The sequence below is a fragment of the Sapajus apella genome, unplaced genomic scaffold, assembly GCF_009761245.1.
Source record: "Sapajus apella isolate SASKATOON/1434 unplaced genomic scaffold, GSC_monkey_1.0 scaffold5, whole genome shotgun sequence".
Taxonomy (NCBI): Eukaryota; Metazoa; Chordata; class Mammalia; order Primates; family Cebidae; genus Sapajus; species Sapajus apella.
Window position 1 is genome coordinate 10815321 of NW_022436945.1, and position 13227 is coordinate 10828547.

The 13227-nt window shown below is 37.4% G+C and overlaps 1 protein-coding gene and 1 long non-coding RNA gene across 5 annotated transcripts in view; both read right to left on the minus strand.

Moving 5' to 3' along the window:
• LOC116545339 overlaps positions 1-9890 on the minus strand; it is an 18201-nt gene extending 8311 nt beyond the window's left edge. Inside the window, exons 1-2 of the long non-coding RNA XR_004266280.1 lie at positions 9880-9890; positions 4178-4187 (exon numbers count right to left, since the gene is read on the minus strand). This is a non-coding gene — a long non-coding RNA (uncharacterized LOC116545339). The remainder of the gene's footprint in view (positions 1-4177; positions 4188-9879) is intronic.
• Positions 1-13227, minus strand: part of KCNIP4 (potassium voltage-gated channel interacting protein 4) — a 1204862-nt gene that overhangs the window by 466914 nt on the left and 724721 nt on the right. The window lies entirely within an intron of this gene.

A 13227-nucleotide genomic window follows, 5' to 3' on the forward strand; every position in this document is an offset into this window, starting at 1 on the left:
AAAAAAAAAAAAAAGAAAGGCAACTTACAACAACTAAATACACACACAGAGGATCTATGAGAATAAAACATTTCAAAGTATTAATAATATTTTATGTGGACGATGGGATTATAGAATTTCTCATTTCTTTTTTCTTTTTAAGCTTTGTTTGCTAACTTTTCTGTATTACATATGCCTTATTTTTGTGCTAAAAATAAGTAAATACACACACATATGTATATGTCTGCAGCAAGCAAACTATAAACCATCTAGCAGTCTTGGGCTAGCTAACATACCAGACAGCAATTTGCTTATGGTAAATATCTGGACTAAGCTAACTGCCTAGGCCGGTCACATCAAAAAATATATGTCCCTTTGTTAATATCTCTGATGTCATCCATTATTTCCAACCTAATTTTGCATTAGATTATTAGTGTGAGCTTTTCCTAAAGCAATATACCTCTTAAAGGATGACATGACAGGGAGTCTTCAGAGTAAGGGCCTATTTTAATCAGTTAATTATTTCCATATTTTCATTTCTAAAAATTATATTTAGTTTCTTTTTTCTTTTCCTTCCTTCCATCCTCCCTACCCCCGCCTCCCCTCAGCTCCCCTCTCCTCCCCTTTCTTTTTTTCAAGTTCTGGCTCTATTGCCCAGGCTGGAGTGCACTGGCATGAGGTTGGCTCACTGAAAACTCCACCTCCCAGGCTCAAGCAATTCTCCCACCTCAACCTCCCAAATAGCTGAGACTATAGTGTACAACACCATGGCCAGCTAATTTTTTTATTTTTTGTAGATATGGAGTTTTGCCATGTTGCCCAGGCTGGTCTCTGACTCGTGAGCTCAATTGATCTGCCGGCCTCAGCCTCCCAAATGGCTGAGATTACAGGTGTTAGCCACTGCACCTGGCCTATATTTACTTTCTAGTCATTGAACTAGATCAAGTTTTTTTTTTTTTTTTTTAAACACAATGAATGAAATGCATTCTCCTTTGTTTATGCCAATTTTGTCCTCCATTCCATATTTCTAGACTTCCTGTATTAATTTCTGACTATCCCACAGTTTCCTAATTGGTCATATTCTTTCTCATGATTCAGCAGCATAAGCACAATGTCACCAGTCTACTCTTTCTAAGATACATCAAATGGGTCAATGCAGTCTTTGAGAACATATGGTAATTTCCCCAGTATCTATAGATCCGCTCCAAAATAGAAGCCAAAACAGTCTCCTCATAATCTGGTCCTCTAAGTTTGGTATCAAATCACATTTCCTTGGCCTTCTAACACATATCAGCCACCCCTGCCTTTCTGCCATATGGTCATACTTTGCTCAGCTTCTGGTGTTCTGCTTTGATTATTACTTTTCCTGGTCATTGACTGTCTTTTTTCCCCTTCTGCTTATTTTCTTTCTAGTGGTATCTCTTCCTAAAGCCTTCTGCAATTACCATGCCCATTTAAATTACTCTTTTTCATCAGCCTTTAGTAATTAAACTCTTTTGTATTGGTCCATTTCCATACAGCTATAAAGAACTACTTATGATTGGGTAATTTATAAAGGAAAGAGGTTTAATGGACTCACAGTTCAGCACAGCTCTGGAGGCCTCAGGAAACTTACAATCATGGTAGAAGGCAAAGGGGAAACAAGGCACCTTCTTCACAAGGCAGCAGGAAGGACAAGAGCAAGCAGGGGAAATGACAGACACTTATAAAACTATCAGATCTTATGAGAACTCACTCACTCACTATAAAGAGAACAGCATGAGGGAAACCATCCCCATGATCCAATTACCACCACCTTGCCTCATCTTTGACACTCAGGATTATGGGGATTATGAAGATTACAATTCAAGATAAGATTTTAGGTGGGAACACAGCCAAACCATATCATCTTTGCTAAATATTTTTTAATTAGCCTGTAACAATTGTATATATTTATAGAATACATAGTGATGTTTCTGTACATACAATGTATAGTGATCAGATCACAGTAATTAACATATCCATCATCTTAAAATATTTATCATTCTTTTGTGTTGGGAACACTCAGTATCCTTCTATTTGAAGCTTATATATATTAACTATATTCATCCTATAGTTCTATAAAACACTAGAACTTATTCCTCCTATATAGCTGTAATTTCGTATCCTTTAGCAAATCTCTCACTATCCCTCTTTCCCCCACACCCTTCCCAGTCTCTACAGTCCTCTGTTCTACATTTTATTCTGGGAGATCAACTTCTGCATATGAATGAGAGCTTTCTGTTCCTGATTTATTTCACTTAACATGATGTCCTCCAGTTCCATATTGATATTTTGTCATTTAGTAAGATTTCTTTTACTATTCTCTATGTCATATCTGTCTGTCTGTCTGTCTATCTATCTATCTATCTATCTATCTATCTATCTATCTATCTATCTTCTATCATATCTGTAAGCTGTGGCTCCCCAACATGGCTGCTAGTTGTAGAAAGGTAGGACTGTAATCTCCATATTGTACTTTCTTTTCATTCCTATCAGTGTCTTGTTCAGGGTTGAGAATATAGTAGATAGCTGATAAAATTTTGCTAAATCATATTAGGTTCGTGATAACTGAGTTTAATCCTCCACCAAATAAATAAGATTTTGTCATTTGTAAATCGAATGTTAAGTATAAAGATCATTTATTAATAAAACTTCAATAATTATTCATTTATTTTATCCATTTTTGTCTATAAACAGAGCATTGTTCATGCTCAAATGTTTGACTAGTTGAAATAAGCTCTTCCTCTGACAACTTTCTGTCAAATAGTTATTTAAAACTCTCGAGTGTATTGCTCTAGGAGAATGACACATGGTGATTTAACATGGGATGATGCCTAAACAATGGGTGACAGAGAGTTATTAACAGGAAGCAGCTATATCACAGGGTCCTCAAAGACTCCTAAATAATAGAAAAGTTATCTTTACTCAGCTAGCTGCCTGATAAAGACTGTTGCCTCTTTAAGAATTGTTGCCTCTTTTATTTTACTGCCTTTGTTTTTCTTTTACTCTACTTCGCTGCTGTGGTTATTAAACTGACAACGCAATTATGGAAGAAAGGGCTGTGTTTTAGAACTGAGTGTTTGGATCTGCATTCTCCCTTAGTGAGAGCGTCTAACATCAAATTAGCCTAGAGGAATAGCATGCCGATTAAAAATAAGCTTTCAGTTCCATTGAAAGGTAGAAGTCTATTATTTGCCTAGATCCAGGCACAGAAAAAAAGATGCTCTATATAAAATAATTACCAGTTATTTTCTGATTTCCATTGTCCTTTTAAAGTCAAATTATTTTAAAAATCTTACAGCAGAAAATGGCTAGAAGTAGGTCTTATCTAATAACATAGGTGAATAAACAAAAAATCAATTTGATAATTATTGCCCAATAATGCATCTTATGTACCAAACTTTATATTACTATAAAGTTTTATTTTAGTATTCCTTCCAAGTATCCACCAAAAGAGATATACTTTTCCCTCCTTCCACCTTCAGCCCATGAAAACAGATCCTATTTTCTCAAATTATTTCTTAATTTTTTAATGATTAAATTGCAAATATGTAAAGGCTTAAAGAGATCTCATGAGAGTTATGAACAGAATCCACCACATGCAAAATGAAAAAAAATTAAAATTTATCAATGGAGAATTATCAACATGGAATGATGATGCCTGCTTACATATTTTTTAGAAATTTTAAAAATTAATTGAATTTTATGCTTGAAAAATAAGGATTTGTAAGCAACATTAGGCAAAAGTGAAATTTAGCCTAGATTTAGAATCAGAGAAACTGAATTTGATTTCTAGTGACATAATCTCTTACCATGTGACAGGTTGGTCATGTGATACCTTTTTCCAACTCTTAATGGGGATGTCATTTGTACTAATTATTCTTACTTATTACTTACTTACTTACTTATTTGTAATGTCATTAATTATTACTTATTTCACCAGGTGATCTTTCAGAATAAGACTGTGAAAGTAGTTAATACCCATAAAGTGCTCTAGAAATGTAAGTTATTATTTCTCTCATATCTATTGATATATAAACAGTGCATTTTAAAGTTTTATGTATATGGAATAATTATACCCTATGAGAGGGGTTCCCAACCCCCTGAGTCACAGACCTGTACCAGTCTGTGTCCTCTTAGGAACTGGACTGCATAGCAGGAGGTGAGTGAGCATTACTGCCTGAGCTCTACCTCCTGGCAGATCAGCTGAGGCATCAGGGTCTCATAAAAGTGTGAACCCTATTGTGAACTGCACATGTGAGGGATCCAGGTTGCATGCTCCTTATGAGAATGCCTGATGATTGATGATCTCTGAGGTGGAACAATCTCATTCCAAAACCATCCCTCCACCTTCACGCAGGGGAAAAATTGTCTTCCAGGAGACCAATTGGACCCTGGTGCCAAAAAGGTTGGGAATTGCTGCCCTATGACATCTAAGAAAGCAAAGTTGTTTAGAAAGAAAACATAGTAGTCTATACTGGGCACTCACTATATGCTAGGCATTGTGCAGGCAATATTTAAGTTCATCTTTAAAATAATCCTCTGAGTTAGGAATACCTTTATATTCAACTTACAGATGAAGAAATATAAGCCCAAAGAGGTTAAAAGCTTGCCCAAATCAGGGCATAAATAGTAGAGTCAGCCTCATCCTAGATTTTCTCCAAATACTGTGCCCTTCCACAGAACATTGCATTGGAGATCTTTTCTTCCACCACGGGATTTATAAAAGCAAGAGTCCACTCCAGGGAGGAGCTCACACCCACGATGATAAAGACGTGAAGGAGACTTGCCCATCAACAAAGAAGGCGCAAGATGCTTCCTTCTCGGATGGCCCTGGCAGCATGCCTGTTCCATAAATTGCCTCCATGAGGCTTCTGCTACTTCATCCCCTTATTAAGGTCTGTCTGTGGTTACTCCACCTCTTTCCTTCTAATCTCTCAGATAAAAGAGCAAATGAGCAGATGAAATATACAGTCTGAAGGCTGAGTTTGAAAGAAACTGCACTACGGGAATAGGGTAAAGGAATTAATATTTTCTAAGTCACTATCCTGTCTTTGCTTCTAAGTTGTCTTAATCCATTAATAACAGTTTCCTAGATCTGTATTATTATTACCACTTTTCACAGATTTACACTCAAAAAGATCTAGTAATTTCTCACGGAACCTGGTTTGATTCAAATTGTTTCCAAAGTCTCCCTCTGTCTTATGACATTAGAATGCAAAACAGGCAACGAGGTGCAGCATAAGCCATTCATTACAAGAGGGCTATCTCAGTCCCCAAAGGATAAAAATTGTTTCATGGTTGTCTTCGTATGTTTGGGTTGCTACAACGAATACCATAAACTAGGTAACTTCTAAACAACAGGAATATATTTCACGGAATATTAGAAGCTAGGAAGTCCAAGATAAAGGCACTGGCAGATACAGCATCCAGTGAGGACCCATTTTCTCACAAACAGCACCTTCTTGCCATATCCTCACATAATTGGAGGGCTGAGGGTCTCTTTAAAAAGGACTATTTTATAAAATCACTATTCCCATTCATGAGGACTCCATCCTTATGACCTAACCATCTCCTAAATTCCTGACCGCTGAATAGCATCACCTTGGGTTAGGATTTCAAAATATACATTTTGGGGGAACATATTCAGACCACTGCAATGTCTAAAAATCTTTCTCTTGCTATGTGTAAGGCATAGATATGCAAATAACACAAAAATATACAGTATATATTGATTATTAAATTTCATTGGAGAAGAACACAGGCATAAGGAGAGAAATAGTAACTAAACTCTACTAAACTTGCAGGGATTTGTAGCTCTCATCAAGGTCAGAAGCAGGTCATGCTGTTTCTCAGCTGTGTCAGCCATGGGAGATATCACATATTTTAGAACACATGAGGCAAAGTTGGGCACTTCTCAAAACCTGGTGAAATTCCATCCAAGCCAATCAAAGTCTAGAAGAATCAGCATTATTTCTTTCTTTATTCGAGACAGAATCTCACTCTTGCCCAGCCTGGAGTGCAGTGGCACGATCTTGGCTCACTGTAATCTCCACTTCCCACATTCAAGTGATTCTCCTGCCTCAGTCTCCCAAGTAGCTAGGATTACAGACGCGCACCACCACACCTGGATAATTTTTGTATTTTTAGTAGAAACAGGGTTTCATCATGTTGTCCAGGCTGGTCTCAAACTCCTGACCTCAGGTGATCTATCCACCTCGGGCTCCCAGAGTGCAGGGATTACAGGCATGAGCCACTGTGTCCGGCCCAACGCACTATTTCTAAACCATCAGTTAAAGAAACACAGAAATGGTTGACCCATATATGGGCAAACCAAGCTTTTGCTGTGCTCCTCTCTCCACACACAACATTCTACCATCACATTACAACCTGCCTTTCATTCTTTCGTCCATCTCCCAGGACGGAGTGTCCTAGATTCATGCCTCCAAAAAATACTTGACTTCTCCACCTTCCATTATACTTTTGTCTCCTGGAATGTCCAATGTCTGCACAGAGTGTCATACAGCCCAGGCACTGCATTTACAAAGACCTGGATTTGAATTCTGACTCTGCAATAAATGATTGGGTACGATTGATATATCCTCTTCTTATGATATATCCTTTCCTTTTCCAGTTGTGAAATGGGACTACTGATGTCTACCTTTTGAGACAGTCATGAAGAGAGAATATAGAAACCACTTAGCACTGTGTTTGGCCAGCAGTGTTTATTTGATGTTAGTATACCAGGAATTTTATCAACTAAGTTATTCTCTTCTTAGATCTGGAACCATGCATATGTATGTTATGTATCAAACAGTACATATATGTGAGCCATGAAAAATCACAAACCAGCAGGGCACAGTGGCTCACATCTGTAATGCCAGCACTTTGGGAGGCGGAGGCAGGCAGATCACAAGGTCAGGAATTCGAGACAATCCTGGCCAAAATGGTGAAAGCTTGTCTCAACTAAAAACACACACACACACAAAAATTAGCCTGGCATGGTGGCGAGTGCCTGTAGTCCCATCTACTAGAAGGCTGAGGCATGAGAATCGCTTGAACCCAGGAGTTAGAAGTTGCAGTAAGCCAAGATTGGGCCAATGCACTGGGTGACATAATGAGACTCCATCTCAAAAAGAAAAAAAAATCACAAACCGTAACTCAGATGGCATCTCCTTCAGGAAAGCCACGTCTATATCCTTGCCTCCTCTCATCTAACTCTGAGCTGACACATATTTCTTTTGTTGTGTTCTTTATGCTATAAATGATTCCTTTACTCTTCTCTCTTTCATTAGGCTGACTTCCTTATGGACAAGAATTCTGCCTTATGCAATTTCTTATTTTCACTACCTGGAATAAAGGTTTTTCATAATTTACTGTTAAATGATGGATGTTGGCGATGTGTTTCCACTATTTGATTACCTATGTTGCATGGATGTAGCTTATCTTTTCATCTTTGTCAGGAATACTTTTATCCCCATATCTTAAAGCTGAGACAAAAATTCATACCCTTGAATACAATCTTATTTATGCTGATTTTAAAACTTGACTATATGGTAAATATCTTAATACAGAGAGAGGTATATATGAAATTTATCTTAAAACATAGAAACCTACATATGTTTACACTTCTTTCTTATTTCATGTTTTCTCACTTGTCATCAGCCTGTTTAACATACCATGCATAATTCCAGGGAAAGATATGCAGGTGGTAATTTCTTTCTATCCTTTCCTGGGCTTCGCAGCTAATTTTAGCAAATGCATTGGGCAGACTTTTTGTAGAGATTCACAGTATTTATTTTATAATTTTTCATTATGAGTTTCAAGAGCACAAACACCCAAAAATCAGGAAGAAGAATGTGTACTGATATCAAACGTGCAGTGTTCACTAGCAGCCCTTATCTAATGAATCGTAATAGTGCTTAATCCTATGGGTACATATTGACAGCCAGTTTATCTAATTACTCACATTCACAAATTAATTGGAGTCATAACACAATATATTATCTTCACTCTGACATGTTTTTGGAGGTCTTCAGGGAGACCATATTTTTTGAAACAACTGAACAGCTTGGAGTAGTTTAAAAGGATCTGATTTATAAGCATGGCTTAGGAGGAATCTTCATTCCCTTGGTGTACTTTTTTTTTCAGTTAATTAAGATACTTCAATTAGAAAGCGGTGGATATTTGTTGGAATGATAATGTGAACCTTTTCATGGTAAGCTCAATAGCCAATGTTACAATCTACATTTCTTTGAGATTGAACTAAATGACATATTCATCAATTCAAGCAAATGCGTGTTCTTTTCTTAGTAACACTTTCTTCTCCTTTATCCTTTGAAACTCCACGCAAACATCACTTTCTAAGAAGTCTTTCTGGACTCCTTCCACATGTGGTGAGGTTGGAAGCTTCAGCTGGAACTCTGTGCATGCTGGGCACATTACAGCATTTCACTGTGATGTTTTCTCTCTTCTGCTGTTAAGCAACAGATCAAGGCCTGTGGCCTGGCACATTCTACAAATTAGGTGCTAGGTCAGGGACAACGGATAAAAATCAGAATAAAAAAGGGACCTTTCCTTGAGGAATCATATTTTAGTAAGAAATACAAAAAGGTAAGCTAGTAATTTAAATTCAAGGTTAAGGTCTATGGTCAATATATTTTTGTTTTTTGTTTGGTTATTTGGAGACAGGGTCTTGCTTTGTCCCCCAGGCTGGAGAATAGTGCGTCCATCATGGCTCACTGCAGCCTCAACCTGCCAGCCCAAGCAATCCTTGTACCTCAGCCTCCCAAGTTGCAGGGACCACAGGAATGTGCTACCACACTCACTATTTTTCTTTTTTAGACATGGAGTCTTGCTATGTTGCCCAGGCTGGTCTTGAGCTCCTGGAATCAAGCAATCCTCCAGCCTCAGCCTCCCAAAATGTTGGGATTACAGGTGTGACCCACCACACCCAGCCCATGATATTTTCACAGTTCAACGAATGCAAAGGCTGGCTGAGAAAGTACTTTGCATCAGTGCAGGTTTTTACAAGGATGATGTTTTCAGGTAATTGGTTTGTTTGCTGTGAGAGACAACTCCATGGATATTTTAGATGTGCTATTATTAAATTAAGTATTTAAACAGTTCGCTTAATAGCAAGGACCTTAGCAGCTAGTACCTTTATATTCTAATATATCCTGTGTACATTGCCATTTGCTTTCACTAGATGTAATTTTTAAAATGTAGCTTAATTCAATATTTCCTAAACACTAAGTGTGTTAATTGCTGTTAATGACATGAGGCTGAGTAAATCTGTCATCTTGGGAACTTATTTTGAGTTCGACCTTGTCTACATAATAGACACTATGCTAACATTTATCCTAGGCCTGATTATTTAATTCCTGTGAACACACACTGGGAGGAAGGCATTATCATTTCTATTTCAGAGATTAGAAAACTGATAATCAGACTAGTTAAATAACTTGTTCAATGCCACACAGCTGAGAAGGGGAAGAAGCAGAAAAGAGATCCTTTTACCCAAGCCTTGCTTCCTGTTAAACTAGCATATGGTTTCCCAAAGGAGTCACCATACTATCTAGTGGCGGAGGATAAGACACGTATCCAAGTGGCCCCATTAGGAAGACTGTCCTAAGCCCTGCATAAACCAAGGAAATTGACATTTAAGAGAGAAAAATACATAAAGGCTTCGTGAAGAAGTTTGCAAGACAGTGGCAAGGATTCCCCAAAGACATTGTAAAAGGGAGATAGGAACATCTAACATAATATACAGTATCTGTACTTCTGGTAAACTTCATACTGAAAAATTAGTAATACCTACTGTACTTTGAATACCTATTGTGAATTTCAATTACAATCAATTGTTCACCAAATGACTACTGTGCATCTGCCAGTGAGTGAAGCTGCATTATTTTATCACTTTTCATTACGAGCTGTGAAGTAGATGCTATATGAGGAAACTGAGGTAAAGGATTTAAGTAACTTGTTCAAGTCTCACAGCTAAATAAACTGCAGAGCTAGCATTCAAAGCCTGAGCTCTTAGCCCTGTATTACTTGACCTGCTGGTCATACTGGGAAAGTGCTTATCTCTGTGTCAGTCCTGTAATAAGTACTGAATAATAAGAGTTGCTTCCATTTATAGCACATTATCATAATCAAAGACACAAAAGCAAGACTATATACAACAATCTCAAAGAAGTCTATGTGGTCCCTTTTGGTGAGGGATTGGTGTTTGGAGGAGACATATGGGCAAAGGCAAGTTGAGAGCACAAAAGAAGAATTTTCAAGATCAGAAGGCATTTGACCTTGATTTGAGAAACAATTATGACACAACAATGGTGTTATTATAGCAGGTCAGTAACCTATAGAAACCAACTTATAAAGTGCACATTTAAAATGCACCTTTGGAAGTGAGAGATTATTGACCTAGACTGGGAAAATGATTGAGTATGAGCTGCAGGGGCGAAGGAACATTAAAAGATAAGTTTTGGGGAACTGAGCTTAGGTGGATGAGTGGGATATGGTGGTGGACTAAAATACAGGGCAAAGAACAATAAAAACAGCCTTAGTTTGGGGCTGGGTCATAGGCACGAAAGGAATTAATGGGAGGAAAATGACAACCCTATTTGGGGAAACTTTGATTTATAGAGCCAATGTGGTGTACACCTAATGATGTTCAGCAGGTTGTTAGAAATGTGTGTGACTTAGTATAGCCCATGAGAAAAAAAGACAGGGTTAATGATACAGATTTCAAAATGATCCAGAACTGTACAATATTGGTCACCAAATTATTACTCATCGTATCCAAAGTAGCTTTTGGTCACTATCCCTCTGTATAGTTTTAGTTTTTTGGGTGGTGGAGGCAGAGACAGAGTTTTACTCTTGTTGCCCAGGTTCAAGTGCAAAGGCATGATCTCAGCTCCCTGCAACCTCTGCCTCCTTGGTTCAAGTGATTCTCCTGCCTAAGCCTCCTGAGTAGCTGGGATTATAGGCATCCACCACCACGACTGGCTAATTTTGTATTTTTAATAGAGACAGGGTTTCACCATGTTGGCCAAGCTGGTCTCAAACTCCTGACCTCAGGTGATCCACCCGCCTCAGTCCCCCAAAGTGCTGGGATTACAGGTGTGAGCCACTGCGCTCAGCCTGTATAGTTTTATTTATATTTGGTGTGCTTTATAGTACCTGAAATTATGTGTGCCATATATACCTACCTTTATTTTTTATTATCAGTATTCTTCATTTCATTATTATAAGGAATCTGACATTTTCATCACTGTGTTTATAGATTCTAGATAACGCTTGGCATATAGAAGGCATTCAATGCATACATTTCATATGAATGAATTACTATACCAATCAATGGGTCTCAGTTTTTATATCCATAATGTAAAACACACATTCCTTATCACTAATAGGCTATTGATACTGCTAAGATCGTGATGAAACCTATGAACTATCTGCTCAGAAAAAGGCACACATACTGCAATTTGTCATACTGTATATGTATAGAGGATTCACAGACATCTCAAGGCCCACAGATTCATCTAGAATTAGAGATACAAAGCTGTGGGCTCATCCCACGTTTCCCTCACTGTGAACCTTGAAGGAAACCTAAACCTAGGGTTTTGGATAATTTATTTTAAAACCGATCTCAGAATATCTTAGTAAAAGCAGTGTCATATGTATGTGTGGGAGTATTAACTCTAGTCTCTACCCTAAAGCATGTAGGTGTTCGATGTACCCAAATCAGGAGTTCAAATTCAAGAGATGATTATTGCAAACCTTGACAATATTTTTAGGACTTCTAGAAATATTATACATTGATAAATTTAATCAGTTTACAATGTTGATAAATTTAATTATAAATTGATAAAATTCATTGGTTATCAAAACTGTAATTGGCTTAAAAGACCACAAAGGCAAGTACTGCTTTCATGAACAAAACATGCAACCCAGCAAGCCCAGCAGCCTGGCGGCCTGGAAACAAGCTCTGTGGCTAGGAATCCAGTGGGTCCATGTATGGAAGATCTCTGAAACTGAGTTACCTGAAAGGTCAGCTGAGCCTGCTGTTGGAACACATTCTGTCTACCACAGGGGTAAACCCGTCCTGCAAGGTGCTCCTCAGAAAGCCTATAACAACAGAGACTAGAGACCCCACTGATTTCATAGACAGAATGACTCAATATGCATATTTGTTTGGGTGTGTGTGTTTGCTAAATAATGGGTGGACTTATTTGGTCTGAGATTTGCTTTCTTTATAACATAAAGAGAAGAAGACTTGGTTAATTATATGACTTACTGAATCATCCAGGTTTTATGTCATATAAAACCCAAGAGCAAAGTAAGATAACAAATAGCCTTCACCATTCACTAATGGTTAAAGCTTACCAATCCTTGCCGATGATACATTCTCTAGTTAACCTACGTTCATTTGCAACTGGTTGAGAGAAGGATGGGGGCATGATTAAATTATAAGTATCAGGAGACCTCAGAAAAATGGGAGGAGAGACGAAAAAGTCCCACAACATAGATAAAACAGCAGGAAGGTGTTTAGTGGAGTTAACAAATGCTTCACACTTTGAAAATTGTGAGCACAAACGGAAAAACTTCGGTTTTAAAATTAGAGGTAAAATAAATCATTTTTAAGAAAAAAAATTAATAGAATGGCAGTGGAGTAGAAATTTCCAGAAAAAAGAAATGATTAAGAACTTACTGAGTTATTCTGTATAAAATACCATGCCAGGTTTTGTTAGGAAAACGCAATATATAATACAGATTTTCTGAATTGTAACAATATTTGAATTGGGGATTTCTTAACTGGAAAAGATGTTATGAAAAAATAGTGTCCAAGAGTAACGAAACACAAAGAAGTTATTATTTCTTTGGTTGCCCATTCGCTTATTCTATATCACTATTATTCTGTTCTAATTTATTTACTTTATCCAGTTTATTCCACCTTCTTTTGATAAAATAGTACCAGGTTCTCTCTTTAGGTAATACTCCATTTTCATTATGTGGTTAATATAGTGACTATGTGATACACACCACCAAATCTAACCATGGGCACAGATTGGGTTGAGACAATTGATACAATGCTTCAGTGATAATAATTGATTCAGAGATGAGCCTATGGCTAAATTCGGGGCAATGAGAATGAGGTTCAGGAATTCTATTAGATACCTAAGGAACAGAGGTTTTTTTTTTTTTTTTTTTTTTTTTTTTTTT